Source organism: Aquarana catesbeiana, linkage group LG04 (genome assembly GCF_042186555.1).
Source record: "Aquarana catesbeiana isolate 2022-GZ linkage group LG04, ASM4218655v1, whole genome shotgun sequence".
In the NCBI taxonomy this organism is placed as follows: domain Eukaryota; kingdom Metazoa; phylum Chordata; class Amphibia; order Anura; family Ranidae; genus Aquarana; species Aquarana catesbeiana.
Window position 1 is genome coordinate 232,137,418 of NC_133327.1, and position 23,872 is coordinate 232,161,289.

Below are 23,872 nucleotides of genomic sequence, written 5' to 3' on the forward strand. Positions count from 1 at the left end.
GCCCCGTGGAGCAACATGTGACAGAGTTTATAGTCCTGCATTGTACATGATGACACTATGGGAACGCCTCAAGAACCATAAGGAGAGGAGGAGAGAGCCGAAGTCCCCACTATAAGGATAGATTTTGTCTAATCTCTGGTTTGTGTCTTTACAAAATATGCATTTTACTGTGTTTATGCATTGTATAATATTACAAATGTGTTTTACTGTGCAGGCTGGTGTGAACAAACCCTAATGCCGCGTACACACGAGCGGACTTTACGGCAGACTTTGCCCGGCGGACTTTACGACGGACTTTCTGAATGAACGGACTTGCCTACACACAATCCACCAAAGTCCGTCAAATTCGTACGTGATGACGTACGACCGGACTAAAACAAGGAAGTTCATAGCCAGTAGCCAATAGCTGCCCTAGCGTGGCTTTTTGTCCGTCGAATTAGCATACAGACGAGCGGACTTTTCGACCGGACTCGATTTCGACGGATTGATTTAAAACATGTTTCGAATCTAAGTCCGTCCAACTTTTGAGAAAACAAAGTCCGCTGGAGCCCACACACGATCGAATTGTCCAAAGAAATCCTGTCCGCCGGGCAAAGTCTGCCGTAAAGTCCACTCGTGTGTACGCGGCATTAGGCTAAGTTCACACCTAACTGTAATCAGTGTAGTGTAGTGGGTGGTGTTGTGTAGTGGGTGTTGTAGTAATCAAGTGTAGTGTAGTTGGTGTTGTAGTAATCTGTGTAGTGTAGTGGGTGTTGTAGTGTAGTGGGTGTTGTAGTAATCAGCGTAGTGTAGTGGGTGTTAATGAATGGGTTTAATGAATGGGTGTTGTAGTAATCAGCGTAGTGTAGTGGGTGTTGTAGTAATCAGCGTAGTGTAGTGGGTGTTCGTAGTGTAGTGGGTGTTGTAGTAATCAGTGTAGTGGGTGTTGTAGTGTAGTGGGTGTTGTAGTAATCAGTGTAGTGTAGTGAGTGTTGTAGTGTAGTGTAGTGGGTGTTATAGTGTAGTGAGTGTTGTAGTAATTCGTGTAGTGTAGTGGACAGTGTAGTGTAGTGGGTGGCGTAGTGGTAATCAGTGTCGGGTAGTGGGTTTTGTAGTGGGCAGTGTAGTATAGTGGGTATTGTAGTGTAGTGGACAGGTAGGTCAATATACTGGTCAGTATAGGAATCAGGTAGGTCAGTGTAGTGGACAGGTAGGTAAGTGTAATGGTCAGTCTAGGAATCTTGTAGGTCAGTGTAGAGGTCAGTATAGGAATCAGGTAGGTCAGTGTAGGAATCGGGCTGGTAAGTACTATTGTAGGAAGGGAAGGGACCCAGGGAGTGCTAAAAGTCTGTAGGTTAGGGGGTGCAAATTTCTTGCCTTGCACCGGGCGCTGACAACCCACGCTACGCCACTGCTGCTGGGGGCACCTGATGTAAGGACGGACTCTGCTGGGGGCACCTGATGTAAGGGCGGACTCTGCTGGGGACACCTGATGTAAGGGCGGACTCTGCTGGGGACACCTGATGTAAGGACGGACTCTGCTGGGGACACCTGATGTAAGGACGGACTCTGCTGGGGACACCTGATGTAAGGACGGACTCTGCTGGGGACACCTGATGTAAGGACGGACTCTGCTGGGGGCACCTGATGCAAGTACGGACTCTGCTGGGGGACACCTGATGCAAGGACGGACTCTGCTGGGGGACACATGATGCAAGGACGGACACTGCTGGGGGCACCTGATGGCATCTGGTGGGAGGCGACGTGGCAGGCGACACGCTCAGGGGTCCCACTGATTCTGGATTATGGTGAGTTGAATGATTTCATTCTATATTACAATGTAATAATAGTAATAATGTGCTTCAATCATCCTGACACCACAACAACCATGGTGCTGGGATGATTGAAGTGCTAACACCAGGTGTTTGGAGTATCTTTATCTGCTGATTTGTTAAACTCTGGAATACACATTTCTATTGTGGTGTAGGATCTGGGCCTGCTGTCCCTCCATACCCCTTTCCTTCCTTCTCTCTCCTTCCCTCCTTCTTTTTCCCTCCCTCCCTCCGTTCCCCTTTCTTTCTCCATCTCTCATTCATCTCAGACTCTAACCACACCCCCATTTGAACCACACCCATATAAGCCACGCCCACTATTTGTCAGGGCTGGCTAAGCCCTTCCTTCTCTGAGTTTGCTGCTCAGCTTTCGGCTAATTGCCACCTCTCTTCTCTCTCCACAGTTAACCAGCTGTTGTGGATCTGCTCGTCAGTCCCGCCTACTTAAAGATGTCCAGCTCACTTCATCTCTGCCTTCGCCTTGGTCACATCACAAGAAACCATCTCCTGTGTTCCTGTTTAGAGACTGACTTGCTGACATCCCTTCTGGCTCCTTATCCTGCTTGCTGTTCCTCTACTTGGATTCCTTTTTTTTCCCACAAATAGAGCTTTCTTTTAGTGGTATTTGATCACCTCTGCGGTTTTTATTTTTTGCATAATAAATAAAAAAAGATCGACAATTTTGAAAAGCAGCAATATTTTTTACTTTTTGCTATAATAAATATCCCCCAGAAATATATAAAAAAACTATTTCTTTCCTCAGTTTAGGCCAATATGTATTCTACATATTTTTGGTAAAAAAAAACAAAAAACGCAATAAGCGTATATTGATTGGTTTGCGCAAAAGTTATAACGTCTAATTTTATGGCATTTTTATTAATAATTTTTTTTTTTTACTAGTAATGGCGGCGATCTGCGATTTTTATCGGGACTGCAACATTATGGCGGACATGTCAGACGATTCTGACACATTTTTGGAACCATTGGCATTTTTACAGTGATCGGTGCTTTAGAAAATGCATGATTACTGTACAAATGTCACTGGCAGTGAAGGGGTTAACCAGTAGGGAGCAATCAAGGGGTTAATGTGTTCCCTAGTGTGTGTTCTAACTGAAGGGGGGAGGGGACTGTGCAGGGGAGATGACAGATCGCTGTTCATACTCTGTATGAACAGGTGATCTGTCTGTTCTCCCCTCAGAAAACCAAACACTGTGCGTTTACACACACAGATCCCGGTTCTCCGTGTGCCCCGAGCAATCGCGGGAGCCCAGTGGTGATCGCGACTGCTCTCACGTCGGCTCCGTGGGCAAGTTGGGGGGGTGGGGGGGCGCGCCTCCGGTGGCGTGCAAGCGCCCCTTGTGGCCAAAGCAACGTTACATAACGTTGTTTCGCCCAGCCGTGCCATTCTGCCGCAGTGCAACTGCGGCAGATGGTCGGCAAGCGGTTAAAGTGTTACAAAACCCAGGAGCCTGCATTCAATATATCTGGTCTCTAGGGCTGAAACAACTAATCGATTAATCGCCAACTAATCGATTATGAAATTAATCGATTACTATTTTCATAATCGATTAATCGGCCAGTAACATAATGGGGTTAAAAAAAAAACTAAAATGAGTCCTTTATAGTACAAAAAAAACAAATAATTGTTACTGTAAATATTACTTTCACAGTTCTACAGTAAAAAAAAAAAAATGAACCCCTTACAGTAGTGTTTATCTGCTTTTCTTGTACTATAATTTTAGTTTTTTTAACCCCATTATGTTACTAAACGTCTTAGACCTGGTTCACATCTGTGTGTTTTGTGGTGCTTTTTGCAGAAACGCACTACAGTTCATTGACATGGTTTCCTACGGGACAAGTTCACATCTACGCTTTTTCAGCCGCTGCGTATTTGAAAAGGGTCAGGGACTTTTAACGCAAAACGGTTCAATATACTTCAATAGAGAAGCTACAGAAAAGCATGTAATGCGTTCTTGCAGCAATTTGTGTTTTTTAATTTGCCCAACAACAAACTGGCCAAAAAAATTGCAAAAAACGCAAATCGCCGCAAAATCACATGCGCAAAAATCAAAACGCACAGCAAAAAGCACTGCAGGAACGGATCAAAAGCAAACTGCATAGGTGTGTACCAAGCCTTATGCTGGCCACACAGATCAATATAGTCAGTATATCTCCTCTAATAGTATATACAGTATATCTCTTCTGTCTGTTATTCTCAGAGTGGATTAGATATTTTGCTCCCTAACCGTATAGTTGGTTATTTATATTTACCACTGCAGAGAGATATTTAAGAATAAATTGCCTTTTTTTAAAAAAACTTTACATATTAACTAAATTATACACCACACTTTTTCCTAAGGTTATTAACCGATTAATCGATTAATCGAAACAATAATCGGCCAACTAATCGATTATGAAAATAATCGTTAGTTGCAGCCCTACTGGTCTCCCACAGAACATAGAAATGCAATCATTTTAGTAAATATAGACAGCTAAATACATTTTCTCATCAGCAGTATATAGCAGTCTTGTGAATTCTATCAGTGTCTCCAAAGACATGCTGGTAGGTTAATTGGATGCTGTCTAAATTGTCCCTAGTATGTATAAATGTGAGTTAGGGACCTTAGATTGTAAGCTCCTTGAGAGTAGGGTCTGATGTGAATGTACAATGTATATGTAAAGCGCTGCGTAAATTGACAGCGCTATATAAGTAACTGAAATAAATAAATAAAAATAAATCAGTGTCCGGCCAAGCACTACTTAAAGCTTGTAGGAGGAGTTTTCATCTTTCTCTGACTGTCCTATGATGCTGCATGACCCTTACCCTGACCCTCTGTCTGGACAGTGCTGAATGACCCTGCGCTAATCTCTTGCACTCTCCCAACAAAAACTCTCCAGCAATACACACCAAACTGAGCATGTGCAGAGTGCCCCCAAGGCTCTGTACTATCAGGAGATGATTGGGGACTGTGATAGAAGGGGAGGATCATAGAAGCATAGAAGACAGGATCAAACAGCCTTTCACAGAATGCAGAGGATTAACTCCTTAGGTTTCAGTGAGTATAACAAAGCATGATTTACTGCATATACAGACTGATTTTACTGTTGTGGGTTTAGTAACACTTTAAGTCCTGTAAGTTGTGAGGTGGGGTCTCTGTAAGGCCCCTTTCACACTTATACGACTTGTCCCACTGCAAAATCATATGACAAGTCATTCTCCATGATTTTCAATGACTACCATTCATATTGGCACGACTTTAAGTCATGCCGACTTCAAAGTAGTCCCTGCACTACTTCGGTCCAACATCCATGCGAGTTATTGTCCATAGACCTCAATGTTAAACCCACAAGTAGCATGCAAATTGTACCTTAATAATATAGACACAATTTCAGTACGACTTTGTAAGCACAAGCTGTGCTTACAAGGAATGGCAGGAAAAGGAATTGCCTCACACCATGTATGTTTTCATTGGTTAATGTCAAAGTTGTGGCAAAGTCGTACAAAAGTAGTACTGATCCCAAATCGCGGTAAAATCGCGTGACTTTGAAGTCGCACAAGTGTGAAAGGGGCCTGAATCAGACTTGTTTTTCCAGCACATCCCATAGATGCTCAAATGGAATGAGATCTGGAGAATTTGGAAGCCAAGTCAACACCTCAAATCATTCTTGAGTACATACAGACCAGGTCACCTTCTTCCATTGCTCTGTAGTCCAGTTCCGATGGTCACATGACCATTGTAGGCACTTTTGGCTGTGGACATGGGTCAGCATTTGCACCCTGACCGTTCCGCAGCTACACAGCACCATACACAACAAACTGCAATGCACTGTGTGTTCTGACACCTTTCTATGGGAAACAGCACTGACTTTTCAGCAATTTAAACTACAGTATCCCTTCTACTGGATTGGACTATACAAGCCAGCCTTTGGCTCACCAGTATGATCCCAGCAGACCGGGATCATCCCACAAATACTGTAGTTTTGGAGATGCTCTGACCCTGTCATATAACCATTACAATTTGGCCCTAGTAAAAATCACTCACATCCTTAGGCTTGCCCATTTTTCCAGCTTTCATGCACCAACTTCAGGGACAACATGTTCACTTCCTGCTTAATATATCCCACCCACTTCCAGATGTCAATACCTGTGTAGAACAATGCACACTGATTCCCTTCTATGGGCTTCTGTACACTATACATGGGTGTAGATGACTGCTGTGTGTATCCATGTAGAGGCATGCACACATTGATAGGCTGCACTGATGATTGGTGCCCTGATTATCAGTGGAAATCTTCCCTGTCACAGGAAAGCTGCTTATCCTCTTTCCTCCACACTGACAAGAAATACAGATAACCGGCATTTGTTTACATGGGATCAGCTGTGATTGGTTCTTTACCATGTGATCAGCTGTGTCCAATGTCATTGGCTCTTTACTCTGATTGGTGATGCGCTGTGTTCAAGAGACGCGATAGCTGCGCTGCGTGCCCCTGGGAGTGCGCACGAGCAACATAACTGGGAGGACATCATATGACGTCCACCCGGAAGGAGGAGCGTTCCGACGGCCGTCAATCTGCTATAGGCCGGGTGGGAGAGAACTGGTTAATGTTGGTAAGATATGCAATGGCATCACTGCCGACAGGGTTAAATATATAAAATGTAAACCCCAAGTTCACACTTCCTGTGTTTCTGCAAAAATAGGGGTTTGTATCTTTGAGATGTGGGGGTACCATTCAGAATGTACGTCTCTTAGGAGCACTGCACACACATGTCACCTGACTTCTGTTTATGAAGCTTGGTTTTATTTCTAAAGATGTTATATATATCACAACAGCTAAATGTGTGTCTGTTCACACCGGAATACCACAAATAATAACATACTACATTGTTACTCCAGGAAGTCCACTGAGACCATTCACATCACTAAAATACCACAAATCTCACCTCGTAATTATCACTGAAAGAGGGGCCCTTCCCCCCCCCCACACTAACAGAGAGGCCCTTCCCCCCCCACACTGACAGAGGGGCCCTCCCCCCCACACTGACAGAGGGCCCCCCCCCCCCCACACTGACAGAGGGGCCCTCCCCCCCACACTAACAGAGAGGCCCTTCCCCCCCACACTGACAGATGGCCCTCCCCCCCCCACACTGACAGAGGGGCCCTCCCCCCCACACTAACAGAGAGGCCCTTCCCCCCCCACACTAACAGAGAGGCCCTTCCCCCCCCACACTGACAGAGGGGCCCTTCCCCCCCCCACACTGACAGAGGGGCCCTCCCCCCCCACACTGACAGAGGGGCCCTCCCCCCCCACACTGACAGAGGGGCCCTTCCCCCCCCCACACTGACAGAGGGGCCCTCCCCCCCCACACTGACAGAGGGGCCCTTCCCCCCCCCACACTGACAGAGGGGCCCTCCCCCCCACACTGACAGAGGGGCCCTCCCCCCCCACACTAACAGAGAGGCCCTTCCCCCCCCACACTGACAGAGGGGCCCTCCCCCCCACACTAACAGAGAGGCCCTTCCCCCCCCACACTGACAGAGGGGCCCTCCCCCCCACACTGACAGAGAGGCCCTTCCCCCCCCACACTGACAGAGGGGCCCTCCCCCCCACACTGACAGAGGGCCCCCCCCCACACTGACAGAGGGGCCCTCCCCCCCACACTAACAGAGAGGCCCTTCCCCCCCCACACTGACAGAGGGGCCCTTCCCCCCCCACACTGACAGATGGCCCTCCCCCCCCACACTGACAGAGGGGCCCTTCCCCCCCCACACTGACAGATGGCCCTCCCCCCCCACACTAACAGAGAGGCCCTTCCCCCCCCACACTGACAGAGGGGCCCTTCCCCCCCCCACACTGACAGAGGGGCCCTCCCCCCCACACTGACAGAGGGGCCCTCCCCCCCCACACTGACAGAGGGGCCCTCCCCCCCCACACTAACAGAGAGGCCCTTCCCCCCCCACACTGACAGAGGGCCCTCCCCCCCCACACTGACAGAGGGGCCCTCCCCCCCCCACACTGACAGAGGGCCCTCCCCCCCCACACTGACAGAGGGCCCTCCCCCCCCACACTGACAGAGGGGCCCTTCCCCCCCCACACTGACAGAGGGCCCTCCCCCCACACTGACAGAGGGGCCCATCCCCCCCCACACTGACAGAGGGGCCCTTCCCCCCCCACACTGACAGAGGGGCCCTTCCCCCCCCACACTGACAGAGGGGCCCTTCCCCCCCCACACTGACAGAGGGCCCTCCCCCCACACTGACAGAGGGGCCCATCCCCCCCCACACTGACAGAGGGGCCCTTCCCCCCCCACACTGACAGAGGGGCCCTTCCCCCCCCACACTGACAGAGGGGCCCTTCCCCCCCCACACTGACAGAGGGCCCTCCCCCCACACTGACAGAGGGGCCCATCCCCCCCCACACTGACAGAGGGGCCCTTCCCCCCCCACACTGACAGAGGGCCCTCCCCCCACACTGACAGAGGGGCCCATCCCCCCCCACACTGACAGAGGGGCCCTCCCCCCCAACACTGACAGAGGGGCCCTCCCCCCCCCACACTGACAGAGGGGCCCTTCCCCCCCCACACTGACAGAGGGGCCCTTCCCCCCCCACACTGACAGAGGGGCCCTTCCCCCCTCCACACTGACAGAGAGCCCTCCCCCCCATACTGACATAGGGCCCTTCCCCCCCCCCCACACACACTGACAAAAGGGGCCCTTCCCCCCCCACACTGACAGAGGGGCCCATCCCCCCCCACACTGACAGAGGGGCCCTTCCCCCCCACACTGACAGAGGGGCCCATCCCCCCCCACACTGACAGAGGGGCCCATCCCCCCCCACACTGACAGAGGGGCCCTTCCCCCTCACACTGACAGAGGGGCCCTTCCCCCCCCACACTGACAGAGGGGCCCATCCCCCCCCACACTGACAGAGGGGCCCTTCCCCCCCACACTAACAGAGGGGCCCTCCCCCCACACACTGACAGAGGGGCCCTCCCCCCCCCACACTGACAGAGGGGCCCTTCCCCCCCCACACACTGACAGAGGGGCCCTTCCCCCCCCACACACTGACAGAGGGGCCCTCCCCCCCACACTGACAGAGGGGCCCTCCCCCCCACACTGACAGAGGGGCCCTCCCCCCCCACACTGACAGAGGGGCCCTCCCCCCCACACTAACAGAGAGGCCCTTCCCCCCCCACACTGACAGAGGGGCCCTTCCCCCCCCACACTGACAGAGGGCCCTCCCCCCCCCACACTGACAGAGGGGCCCTTCCCCCCCCACACTGACAGAGGGCCCTCCCCCCACACTGACAGAGGGGCCCACCCCCCCCACACTGACAGAGGGGCCCTTCCCCCCCCCACACTGACAGAGGGGCCCTCCCCCCCCCCACACTGACAGAGGGGCCCTTCCCCCCTCCACACTGACAGAGAGCCCTCCCCCCCATACTGACATAGGGCCCTTCCCCCCCCCACACACACTGACAAAAGGGGCCCTTCCCCCCCCACACTGACAGAGGGGCCCATCCCCCCCCACACTGACAGAGGGGCCCTTCCCCCCCACACTGACAGAGGGGCCCTTCCCCCTCACACTGACAGAGGGGCCCTTCCCCCCCACACTGACAGAGGGGCCCTTCCCCCCCACACTAACAGAGGGGCCCTCCCCCCACACACTGACAGAGGGGCCCTCCCCCCCCCACACTGACAGAGGGGCCCTTCCCCCCCCACACACTGACAGAGGGGCCCTTCCCCCCCCACACACTGACAGAGGGGCCCATCCCCCCCACACTGACAGAGGGGCCCTCCCCCCCATACTGACAGAGGGCCCCCCACACTGACAGAGGGGCCCTTCCCCCCCACACTAACAGAGGGGCCCTCCCCCCACACACTGACAGATGACAGAGGGGCCCTCCCCCCCACACTGACAGAGGGGCCCTTCCCCCCCCACACACTGACAGAGGGGCCCTTCCCCCCCCACACACTGACAGAGGGGCCCTTCCCCCCAACATGACAGAGGGGCCCTTCCCCCCCCCACACTGACAGAGGGGCCCTTCCCCCCCACACACTGACAGAGGGGCCCTTCCCCCCAACACTGACAGAGGGGCCCTTCCCCCCAACACTGACAGAGGGGCCCTTCCCCCCCCAACACTGACAGAGGGGCCCTTCCCCCCCCAACACTGACAGAGGGGCCCTTCCCCCCAACACTGACAGAGGGGCCCTTCCCCCCAACACTGACAGAGGGGCCCTCCCCCCCAACACTGACAGAGGGGCCCTCCCCCCCCCACACTGACAGAGGGGCCCTTCCCCCCCCCACACTGACAGAGGGGCCCTCCCCCCCACACACTGACAGAGGGGCCCTTCCCCCCAACACTGACAGAGGGGCCCTTCCCCCCAACACTGACAGAGGGGCCCTTCCCCCCACACTGACAGAGGGGCCCTCCCCCCCACACTGACAGAGGGCCCCCCCCCACACACTGACAAAGGGGCCCTTCCCCCCCCACACTGACAGAGGGTCCCCCCCCACACTGACAGAGGGGCCCTTCCCCCCACACACTGACAGAGGGGCCCTTCCCCCCCTACACTGACAGAGGACCCCCTCCACACTGACAGAGGGGCGCTCCCCCCCACCACACTGACATAGGGCCCTTCCCCCCCCACACACTGACAGAGGGGCCCTTCCCCCCCATATTGACAGAGGGCCCCCCCCACACTGACAGAGGGGCCCTCCCCCCCCACACTGACAGAGGGGCCCTTCCCCCCCACACTGACAGAGGGGCCCTCCCCCCACACACTGACAGAGGGGCCCTTCCCCCCAACACTGACAGAGGGGCCCTTCCCCCCAACACTGACAGAGGGGCCCTTCCCCCCCCAACACTGACAGAGGGGCCCTTCCCCCCAACACTGACAGAGGGGCCCTTCCCCCCAACACTGACAGAGGGGCCCTCCCCCCCCACACTGACAGAGGGGCCCTCCCCCCCCCACACTGACAGAAGGGCCCTTCCCCCCCCCCACACTGACAGAGGGGCCTTCTCCCCCCCACACTGACAGAGGGGCCCTTCCCCCCCACACACTGACAGAGGGGCCCTTCCCCCCCACACACTGACAGAGGGGCCCTTCCCCCCAACACTGACAGAGGGGCCCTTCCCCCCAACACTGACAGAGGGGCCCTTCCCCCCCAACACTGACAGAGGGGCCCTTCCCCCCAACACTGACAGAGGGGCCCTTCCCCCCAACACTGACAGAGGGGCCCTCCCCCCCCCACACTGACAGAGGACCCCCTCCACACTGACAGAGGGGCGCTCCCCCCCACCACACTGACAGAGGGGCCCTTCCCTCCTCCACACTGACAGAGGCCCCCCCACACACACTGACAGAGGGGCCCATCCCCCCCACACTGACAGAGGGCCCCCCCCATACTGACAGAGGACCCTCCCCCCCACACTGACAGAGGGCCCCCCCCCACACTAACAGAGGGGCCCTCCCCCCCCCACACTAACAGAGGGGCCATCCCCCCACACACTGACAGAGGGGCCCTTCCCCCCCCACACTGACAGAGGGGCCCTTCCCCCCCCACACACTGACAGAGGGGCCCTTCCCCCCCCCCCACACACTGACAGAGGGGCCCTTCCCCCCCACACACTGACAGAGGGGCCCTTCCCCCCCACACACTGACAGAGGGGCCCTTCCCCCCCCCACACACTGACAGAGGGGCCCTTCCCCCCCACACACTGACAGAGGGGCCCTTCCCCCCCCACACTGACAGAGGGGCCCTTCCCCCCCCCCACACTGACAGAGGGTCCCCCCACACTGACAGAGGGGCCCTTCCCCCACACACTGACAGAGGGGCCCTTCCCCCCACACACACTGACAGAGGTGCCCTTCCCCCCCACACTGACAGAGGGGCCCTTCCCCCCCCACACTGACAGAGGGGCCCTTCCCCCCACACACACACTGACAAAGGTGCCCTTCCCCCCCACACTGACAGAGGGGCCCTTCCCCCCCCCACACTGACAGAGGGGCCCTTCCCCCCCCACACTGACAGAGGGGCCCTCCCCCCCCACACTGACAGAGGGGCCCTCCCCCCCCCACACTGACAGAGGGGCCCTTCCCCCCCACACTGACAGAGGGGCCCTTCCCCCCCACACTGACAGAGGGGCCCTTCCCCCTCACACTGACAGAGGGGCCCTCCCCCCCACAAACTGACAGAGGGGCCCTTCCCCCCCACACACTGACAGAGGGCCCCCCCACACTGACAGAGGCCCCTCCCCCCACACTAACAGAGGGGCCCTCCCCCCCCACACTGACAGAGGGCCCCCCCCCCACACTGACAGAGGCCCCCCCCCCACACTGACAGAGGGGCCCTTCCCCCCACACTGACAGAGGCCCCCCTCCACACTGACAGAGGGGCCCTTCCCCCCCCACACTGACAGAGGCCCCCCTCCACACTGACAGAGGGGCCCTCCCCCCCACACTGACAGAGGGGCCCTCCCCCCCCCACACACTGACAGAGGGGCCCTTCCCCCCCCACACTGACAGAGGCCCCCCTCCACACTGACAGAGGGGCCCTTACACCCCACACTGACAGAGGGGCTCTTCCCCCACACACTGACATGAGGGGCCCTTCCCCCCCACACTGAGAGGGGCCCTCCCCCAACACTGACAGAGGGGCCCTTCCCCCCCACACTGACAGAGGGGCCCTTCCCCCACACACACACACACTGACAGAGGGGCCCTTCCCCCACACACTGACAGAGGAGCCCTCCCCCCCCACACAGACAGAGGGGCCCTTCCCCCCTCCACACTGACAGAGGGGCCCTTCCCCCACACACACACTGACAGAGGGGCCCTTCCCCCCCCCCCACACTGACAGAGGGGCCCTTCCCCCCTCCACACTGACAGAGGGGCCCTTCCCCCCTCCACACTGACAGAGGGGCCCTCCCCCCACACACTGACAGAGGGGCCCTTCCCCCACACACACACTGACAGAGGGGCCCTTCCCCCACACACACTGACATGAGGGACCCTCCCCCCCCCACACTGACATGAGGGACCCTTCCCCCCACACACACTGACAAAGGGGCCCTTCCCCCCCACACACAGTGAAAGAGGGGCCCTTTCCCCACACACAGAGGGGCCCTTCCCCCCCACACTGACATGAGGGGCCCTTTCCCTCCCCCCACACTGACATGAGGGGCCCTTCCCCCCCCCACACTGACAGAGGGGCCCTTCCCCCCCCCACACTGACAGAGGGGCCCTTCCCCCCACACACAGTGAAAGAGGGGCCCTTCCCCCACACACAGAGGGGCCCTTCCCCCCCACACTGATATGAGGGGCTCTTCCCCCCCCCCCACACTGACATAGGGGCCCTTCCCCCACACACACACACACTGACAGGGGCCCTTCCCCCCCACACACACTTACAGAGGGGCCCTTCCTCCCCCACACACTGACAGAGGGGCCCTTCCCCCCCCCACACTGACAGAGGGGCCCTTCCCCCCCCACACTGACAGAGGGCCCCCCCACACTGACAGAGGCCCCTGCCCCCACACTGACAGAGGGGCCCTTCCCCCCCACACACAGTGAAAGAGGGGCCCTTCCCCCACACACAGAGGGGGCCCTCCCCCCCCACACTGACATGAGGGGCCCTTCCCCCCCCCCACACTGACAGACGGGCCCTTCCATCACACACACACTGACAGGGGCCCTCCCCCCCCCCCACACACTGACAGAGGGGCCCTTCCTCCCCCACACACACAGAGGGGCCCTTCCCCCCCACACTGACAGAGGGGCCCTTCCCCCCCACACTGACAGACGGGCCCTTCCATCACACACACACTGACAGGGGCCCTTCCCCCCCCCCACACACACACTGACAGAGGGGCCCTTCCCCCCCACACACACAGAGGGCCCCCCCACACTGACAGAGGCCCCTGCCCCCACACTGACAGAGGGGCCCTTCCCCCCCACACTGACAGAGGGGCCCTCCCCCCCCACAAACTGACAGAGGGGACCTCCCCCCCACAAACTGACAGAGGGGACCTCCCCCCCCACACTGACAGAGGGCCCCCCCACACTGACAGAGGCCCCTCCCCCCACACTGACAGAGGGGCCCTCCCCCCCACACTGACAGAGGGCCCTCCCCCCCCCACACTGACAGAGGGGCTCTTCCCCCCCACACTGACAGAGGGGCCCTTCCCCCCCACACTGACAGAGGGGCCCTTCCCCCACACACTGACAGAGGGGCCCTTCCCCCACACACTGACAGAGGGGCCCTCCCCCCCCACACTGACAGAGGGGCCCTTCCCCCCTCCACACTGACAGAGGGGCCCTCCCCCCCCCACACACACACTGACAGAGGGGCCCTTCCCCCCCCCCACACTGACAGAGGGGCCCTTCCCCCCTCCACACTGACAGAGGGGCCCTCCCCCCACACACTGACAGAGGGGCCCTTCCCCCACACACACACTGACAGAGGGGCCCTCCCCCCCACACACACTGACAGAGGGGCCCTTCCCCCACACACACTGACAGAGGGGCCCTCCCCCCCCCCACACTGACAGAGGGGCCCTTCCCCCCCACACTGACAGAGGGGCCCTTCCCCCCCCCACACTGACAGAGGGCCCCTCCACACTGACAGAGGGGCCCTTCCCCCACACACACACACTGACAGAGGGGCCCTCCCCCCCCCCACACTGACATGAGGGACCCTTCCCCCCCACACTGACATGAGGGACCCTTCCCCCCACACACACTGACAAAGGGGCCCTTCCCCCCCACACACAGTGAAAGAGGGGCCCTTTCCCCACACACAGAGGGGCCCTTCCCCCCCACACTGACATGAGGGGCCCTTTCCCTCCCCCCACACTGACATGAGGGGCCCTTCCCCCCCCCACACTGACAGAGGGGCCCTTCCCCCCCCACACACTGACAGAGGGGCCCTTCCTCCCCCACACACTGACAGAGGGGCCCTTCCCCCCACACTGACAGAGGGGCCCTTCCCCCCACACTGATAGAGGAGCCCTTCCCCCCACACACAGTGAAAGAGGGGCCCTTCCCCCACACACAGAGGGGCCCTCCCCCCCCCATACTGACAGAGGGGCCCTTCCCCCCCCACACTGACAGAGGGGCCCTTCCCCCCCCCACACTGACATGAGGGGCCCTTTCCCCCCCCACACTGACAGAGGGGCCCTTCCCCCCCCCCCCACACTGACAGAGGGGCCCTTCCCCCACACACACACACTGACAGAGGGGCCCTCCCCCCCCCCACACTGACATGAGGGACCCTTCCCCCCCACACTGACATGAGGGACCCTTCCCCCCACACACACTGACAAAGGGGCCCTTCCCCCCCCACACACAGTGAAAGAGGGGCCCTTTCCCCACACACAGAGGGGCCCTTCCCCCCCACACTGACATGAGGGGCCCTTTCCCTCCCCCCACACTGACATGAGGGGCCCTTCCCCCCCCCACACTGACAGAGGGGCCCTTCCCCCCCACACACACTGACAGAGGGGCCCTTCCTCCCCCACACACTGACAGAGGGGCCCTTCCCCCCACACTGACAGAGGGGCCCTTCCCCCCACACTGACAGAGGGGCCCTTCCCCCCACACTGACAGAGGAGCCCTTCCCCCCACACACAGTGAAAGAGGGGCCCTTCCCCCACACACAGAGGGGCCCTTCCCCCCCACACTGACAGAGGGGCCCTTCCCCCACACACACACACACACACACACTGACAGGGGCCCTCCCCCCCCCCCCACACATTTACAGAGGGGCCCTTCCTCCCCCACACACTGACAGAGGGGCCCTTCCCCCCCACACTGACAGAGGGACCCTTCCCCCCCACACACAGTGAAAGAGGGGCCCTTCCCCCACACACAGAGGGGCCCTTCCCCCCCCCACACTGACATGAGGGGCCCTTCCCCCCCCCCCACACTGACATGAGGGGCCCTTCCCCTTCCCCCCCCCACACACTGACAGAGGGGCCCTTCCCCCCACACACACTGACAGAGGGGCCCTTCCCCCCCCCACACTGACAGAGGGGCCCTTCCCCCCCCCACACTGACAGAGGGGCCCTTCCCCCCCCCACACTGACAGAGGGGCCCTTCCCCCCCCACACTGACAGAGGAGCCCTTCCCCCCACACACAGTGAAAGAGGGGCCCTTCCCCCACACACAGAGGGGCCCTTCCCCCCCACACTGACATGAGGGGCCCTCCCCCCCCCCACACTGACAGAGGGGCCCTTCCCCCACACACACACACACTGACAGGGGCCCTTCCCCCCCCACACACACATTTACAGAGGGGCCCTTCCTCCCCCACACACTGACAGAGGGGCCCTTCCCCCCCACACTGACAGAGGCCCCTGCCCCCACACTGACAGAGGGACCCTTCCCCCCCACACACAGTGAAAGAGGGGCCCTTCCCCCACACACAGAGGGGCCCTTCCCCCCCCACACTGACATGAGGGGCCCTTCCCCCCCCCACACTGACATGAGGGGCCCTTCCCCCCCCCACACACTGACAGAGGGGCCCTTCCTCCCCCCACACTGACAGAGGGGCCCTTCCCCCCCACACACTGACAGAGGGGCCCTTCCTCCCCCACACACTGACAGAGGGGCCCTTCCCCCCCCACACTGACAGAGGGGCCCTTCCCCCCCCCCCACACTGACAGAGGGGCCCTTCCCCCCACACTGACAGAGGAGCCCTTCCCCCCACACACAGTGAAAGAGGGGCCCTTCCCCCACACACAGAGGGGCCCTTCCCCCCCCCACACTGACATGAGGGGCCCTCCCCCCCCCACACTGACAGAGGGGCCCTTCCCCCACACACACACACACACACACTGACAGGGGCCCTTCCCCCCCCCCCACACATTTACAGAGGGGCCCTTCCTCCCCCACACACTGACAGAGGGGCCCTTCCCCCCCCACACTGACAGAGGGGCCCTTCCCCCCCCACACTGACAGAGGGACCCTTCCCCCCCACACACAGTGAAAGAGGGGCCCTTCCCCCACACTGACATGAGGGGCCCTTCCCCCCCCCCCACACTGACATGAGGGGCCCTTCCCCCCCCACAAACACAGAGGGGCCCTTCCCCCCCACACTGACAGAGGAGCCCTCCCCCCCCACACTGACAGAGGGGCCCTTCCACCCCACACTGACAGAGGCCCCCCCCACACTGAGGGGCCCTTCCCCCCTCCACACTGACAGAAGCCCCCCCTCCACACTGACAGAGGGGCCCTTCCCCCCCCCCACACTGACAGAGGCCCCCCCACACACTGACAGAGGGGCTCTCCCCCCCCCCACACTGACAGAGGCCCCCCCACACACTGACAGAGGGGCCCTTCCCCCACACACACACACTGAAAGAGGGGCCCTTCCCCCACACACAGAGGGGCCCTTCCCCCCCACACTGAGAGGGGCCCCCCCACACTGACAGAGGGGCCCTTCCCCCCCCCCACACTGACAGAGGGGCCCTTCCCCCCCCCCCACACTGACAGAGGGGCCCTTCCCCCCCCCACACTGACAGAGGAGCCCTCTCCCCCCACACTGACATGAGGGGCCCTTCCCCCCCACACTGACAAAGGGGCCCTTCCCCCCCCCACACACAGAGAAAGAGGGGCCCTTCCCCCCCACACTGACATGAGGGGCCCTTCCCCTCCCCCCTCACACTGACAGAGGGGCCCTTCCCCCCACACACTGACATGAGGGGCCCCTCCCCCACACACACATAAGAGTGTTTCCTGCCTATGACAGAGCAGGGTGTCCTCTGATTGGAGCACACAGGAAAGGGTTAAGGAGCATGCGGTGGGGGAAGGGCCGGCATTCCTCTGTGTCCCAGGGAGGGGGATGGGCAGCAGTCTGTCTCCAGCAGGGAAGCGGTTAACAGTCAGCCATTAGTAGAGCCTCCCCTCCCCCATAGTCAGCCTCTCAGGCAGGGATTCCCTCTACAACACTACGGACACTGACAGCGCTACATGACATACACTATACCTGCGTCCCATCCCCCACCCCAATACCACTACAAAACACAAGGACACTTACCTGGAGATGGTGGCCGGATGGTCGGCTCCCTCCCACACACCGAGCGGGCACTAATAGTCACTTATTACCCGGGATGGGGGAGGGGGTGTAGAGAATCGGTGAGGTGGGGGAGGGGGGCAGTAATTCCACTGATGAGGCTGGAGAGGAATCGAGGCACAATGTACAAAGATATTAGAAGAGAGCCAGCCAACGGCTCCCACATCCGACACCACCAGTGTGACCGGCCGGCCCAAAGTGACGGAGACATGCTCTGTCTACAACACTACACATACCACACTATGTACACTACACTACACACACCACACTGTGTACAACACTACACACACCACACTGTGTACAACACTACACACACCACACTGTGTACAACACTACACACACCACACTGTGTACAACACTACACACACCACACTGTGTACACTACACTACACATACCACACTGTGTACAACACTACACATACCACACTGTGTACAACACTACACACACCACACTGTGTACACTACACTACACACACCACACTGTGTACAACACTACACATACCACACTGTGTACAACACTACACACACCACACTGTGTACACTACACTACACACACCACACTGTGTACAACACTACACACACCACACTGTGTACACTACACTACACACACCACACTGTGTACAACACTACACACACCACACTGTGTACACTACACTACACACACCAAACTGTGTACAACACTACACATACCACACTGTGTACAACACTACACACACCACACTGTGTACACTACACTACACACACCACACTGTGTACAACACTACACACACCACACTGTGTACAACACTACACACACCACACTGTGTACAACACTACACACACCACACTGTGTACACTACACATACCACACTGTGTACAACACTACACATACCACACTGTGTACACTACACTACACACACCACACTGTGTACACTACACTACACATACCACACTGTATACAACACTACACATACCACACTGTGTACACTACACTACACACACCACACTGTGTACAACACTACACATACCACACTGTGTACAACACTACACACACCACACTGTGTACACTACACTACACACACCACACTGTGTACACTACACTACACACACCACACTGTGTACACTACACTACACACACCACACTGTGTACAACACTACACACACCACACTGTGTACAACACTACACACACCACACTGTGTACAACACTACACATACCACACTGTCTACAACACTACACATACCACACTATGTACAACACTACACATACCACACTGTGTACACTACACTACACACACCACACTGTGTACAACACTACACATACCACACTGTCTACAACACTACACACACCACACTGTGTACACTACACTACGCATACCACACTGTGTACAACACTACACACACCACACTATGTACACTACACTACACACACCACACTGTGTACAACACTACACACACCACACTGTGTACAACACTACACACACCACACTGTGTACAACACTACACACACCACACTGTGTACACTACACTACACACACCAAACTGTGTACAACACTACACATACCACACTGTGTACAACACTACACACACCACACTGTGTACACTACACTACACACACCACACTGTGTACAACACTACACACACCACACTGTGTACAACACTACACACACCACACTGTGTACAACACTACACACACCACACTGTGTACACTACACTACACATACCACACTGTGTACAACACTACACATACCACACTGTGTACACTACACTACACACACCACACTGTGTACAACACTACACATACCACACTGTGTACAACACTACACACACCACACTGTGTACACTACACTACACACACCACACTGTGTACAACACTACACACACCACACTGTGTACAACACTACACACACCACACTGTGTACAACACTACACATACCACACTGTCTACAACACTACACATACCACACTATGTACAACACTACACATACCACACTGTGTACACTACACTACACACACCACACTGTGTACAACACTACACATACCACACTGTCTACAACACTACACACACCACACTGTGTACAACACTACACACACCACACTGTGTACACTACACTACACATACCACACTGTGTACAACACTACACACACCACACTGTGTACAACACTACACATACCACACTGTGTACATTACACTACACACACCACACTGTGTACATTACACTACACACACCACACTGTGTACAACACTACACACACCACACTGTGTACACTACACTACACACACCACACTGTGTACAACACTACACACACCACACACCACACTGTGTACAACACTACACACACCACACTGTGTACACTACACTACACACACACCACACTGTGTACACTACACTACACACACACCACACTGTGTACAACACTACACACACCACACTGTGTACAACACTACACACACCACACTATGTACACTACACACACCACACTGTGTACACTACACTACACACACCACACTGTGTACACTACACTACACATACCACACTGTGTACAACACTACACACACCACACTGTATACAACACTACACACACCACACTGTGTACAACACTACACATACCACACTGTGTACATTACACTACACACACCACACTGTGTACATTACACTACACACACCACACTGTGTACATTACACTACACACACCACACTGTGTACACTACACTACACACACCACACTGTGTACAACACTACACACACCACACACCACACTGTGTACAACACTACACACACCACACTGTGTACACTACACTACACACACACCACACTGTGTACACTACACTACACACACACCACACTGTGTACAACACTACACACACCACACTATGTACACTGCACCACACACACCACACTGTGTACACTACACTACACATACCACACTGTGTACAACACTACACACACCACACTGTGTACACTACACTACACTACACACACCACACTGTGTACACTACACTACACACACCACACTGTGTACAACACTACACACACCACACTGTGTACAACACTACACACACCACACTGTGTACACTACACTACACACACACCACACTGTGTACACTACACTACACACACACCACACTGTGTACAACACTACACACACCACACTGTGTACAACACTACACACACCACACTATGTACACTACACACACACACCACACTATGTACACTACACACGCCACACTGTGTACACTACACTACACACACCACACTGTGTACACTACACTACACATACCACACTGTGTACAACACTACACACACCACACTGTGTACAACACTACACACACCACACTGTGTACAACACTACACATACCACACTGTGTACATTACACTACACACACCACACTGTGTACATTACACTACACACACCACACTGTGTACATTACACTACACACACCACACTGTGTACATTACACTACACACACCACACTGTGTACATTACACTACACACACCACACTGTGTACACTACACTACACACACCACACTGTGTACAACACTACACACACCACACACCACACTGTGTACAACACTACACACACCACACTGTGTACACTACACTACACACACACCACACTGTGTACACTACACTACACACACACCACACTGTGTACAACACTACACACACCACACTGTGTACACTACACTACACATACCACACTGTGTACAACACTACACACACCACACTGTGTACACTACACTACACTACACACACCACACTGTGTACACTACACTACACACACCACACTGTGTACACTACACTACACACACCACACTGTGTACACTACACTACACACACCACACTGTGTACAACACTACACACACCACACTGTGTACATTACACTACACACACCACACTGTGTACATTACACTACACACACCACACTGTGTACATTACACTACACACACCACACTGTGTACAACACTACACACACCACACTGTGTACATTACACTACACACACCAAACTGTGTACAACACTACACACACCACACGGTGTACACTACACTACACTACACACACCACACGGTGTACACTACACTACACACACCACACTGTGTACAACGATACACACTACACTTTGTACACTACACACACCGCACTGTGTACACTACACTACACACACCACACTGTGTACAACACTACACACACCACACTGTGTACAACACTACACACACCACACTGTGTACAACACTACACACACCACACTGTGTACAACACTACACACACCACACTGTGTACTACACACATCACACTGTGTACTACACACACCACACTGTGTACAACACTACACACACCACACTGTGTACAACACTACACACACCACACTGTGTACAGCACTACACACACCACACTGTGTACACTACACACACCACACTGTGTACAACACTACACACACCACACTGTGTACACTACACACACCACACTGTGTACATTACACTACACACACCACACTGTGTACACTACACACACCACACTGTGTACAACACTACACACACCACACTGTACAACACTACACACACCACACTGTGTACTACACTACACACACCACACTGTGTACAACACTATACTACACACACCACACTGTGTACAACACTACACTACACACTGCTTACAACACCGGGACCGGTGACCACCACAACACTATACACCACTACACACAACGTATACTATATACACACTGCATTCAACACTATATACACACTGCATACAACACTATATACAGCACTACTATACACACATACAGAGCGTACACAACACTACTAAACTCGGAGAGCATACACCACTACATAAACTCTACACACACAGCATACAACACTACACTGTTATACATAACACTACACACACACAGCATACAACACTGTACAAACTGCTATACGCACACTGTACACTGCACTACACACTCAGCATACAACACTGTACGCTTGCTATACACACAGCACTACACGCACTGCTGTACACACACTCTATACACACAGAGCATACAACACTACACATGCACACTGTACACAGCACTACACACTGCTATACACACAGCATACAACACTATACACACCACTGTACACAGCCATACACACATAGTATACACCACTATACACAGCTATACACACATCGGCAGAGCAACACATAATGCTATACACTCATAGGGGTCAATTCATTAAGATTTACTGCATGCGATCATGTTACTCATTTGCATAAATTATCGCATACGGTAAATGAAGTCAAATTCACACACACAAAAATAACATGCGATATTCACCTGAAAAAAAAAAAGTGCTGGTAAACATCACATAAAAAGCTCTTAAGTCCAATTCACAAACGAACCGGAGAGTAAAAAAGCATGCGATGATTACCACCAGGGTTTAGCTGGCAGTATCTGGCAGTATCACACGCTGTTTTTTGACGAATAGCTTTTTGCTAAGGAGCGGGTCGAGAAGCCGGCCGCCGCGTTCTTAACAACCGATGACTCATCAGCTGTCCGTGGGTTCCCCGTGGACAGCTGAATGTAAAACAAAAAAAAACGCCAATTAAAAATGTGGAAAAAAAGTGAGGGCCCCCCCCCATGCATACCAGGCCCTTAGGGTCTGGTATGGATTTTAAGGGGAACCATGCCAAAATGTAAACAAAATGGCGTCGAGTACCCTGCAAAATCCATACCAGACCCTTTTATTATTTATTTCAGGTACTTAAATAGTGCCGTCAATTTACTCAGCGCTTTACATATACATTGTACATTCACATCAGTTCCTACCCTCAAGGAGCTCACAACCTAAGGTCCCTAACACACATTCATACATACTAGGGACAATTTTTTAGACAGGATCCAATTAACCTACCAGTATGTCTTTGGAGTGTGGGAGGAAACCCACACAGGCACAGGGAGAACATGCAAACTCCAGGCAGACGGTGTCGTTGTTGGGGCACCCTATCTATGCATGCAGCCCGGCAGTTCAAGAAAGGGG

The 23,872-nt window shown here is 55.8% G+C and overlaps 1 protein-coding gene across 1 annotated transcript in view; it reads right to left on the reverse strand.

Moving 5' to 3' along the window:
- TBL1XR1 (TBL1X/Y related 1) overlaps positions 1–18,019 on the reverse strand; it is a 262,070-nt gene extending 244,051 nt beyond the window's left edge. The window contains exon 1 of the mRNA XM_073626244.1: positions 17,853–18,019. The gene's annotated coding sequence lies outside the window, so the exon portion shown is untranslated. The remainder of the gene's footprint in view (positions 1–17,852) is intronic.
- Positions 18,020–23,872: the final 5,853 nt, after the last annotated feature.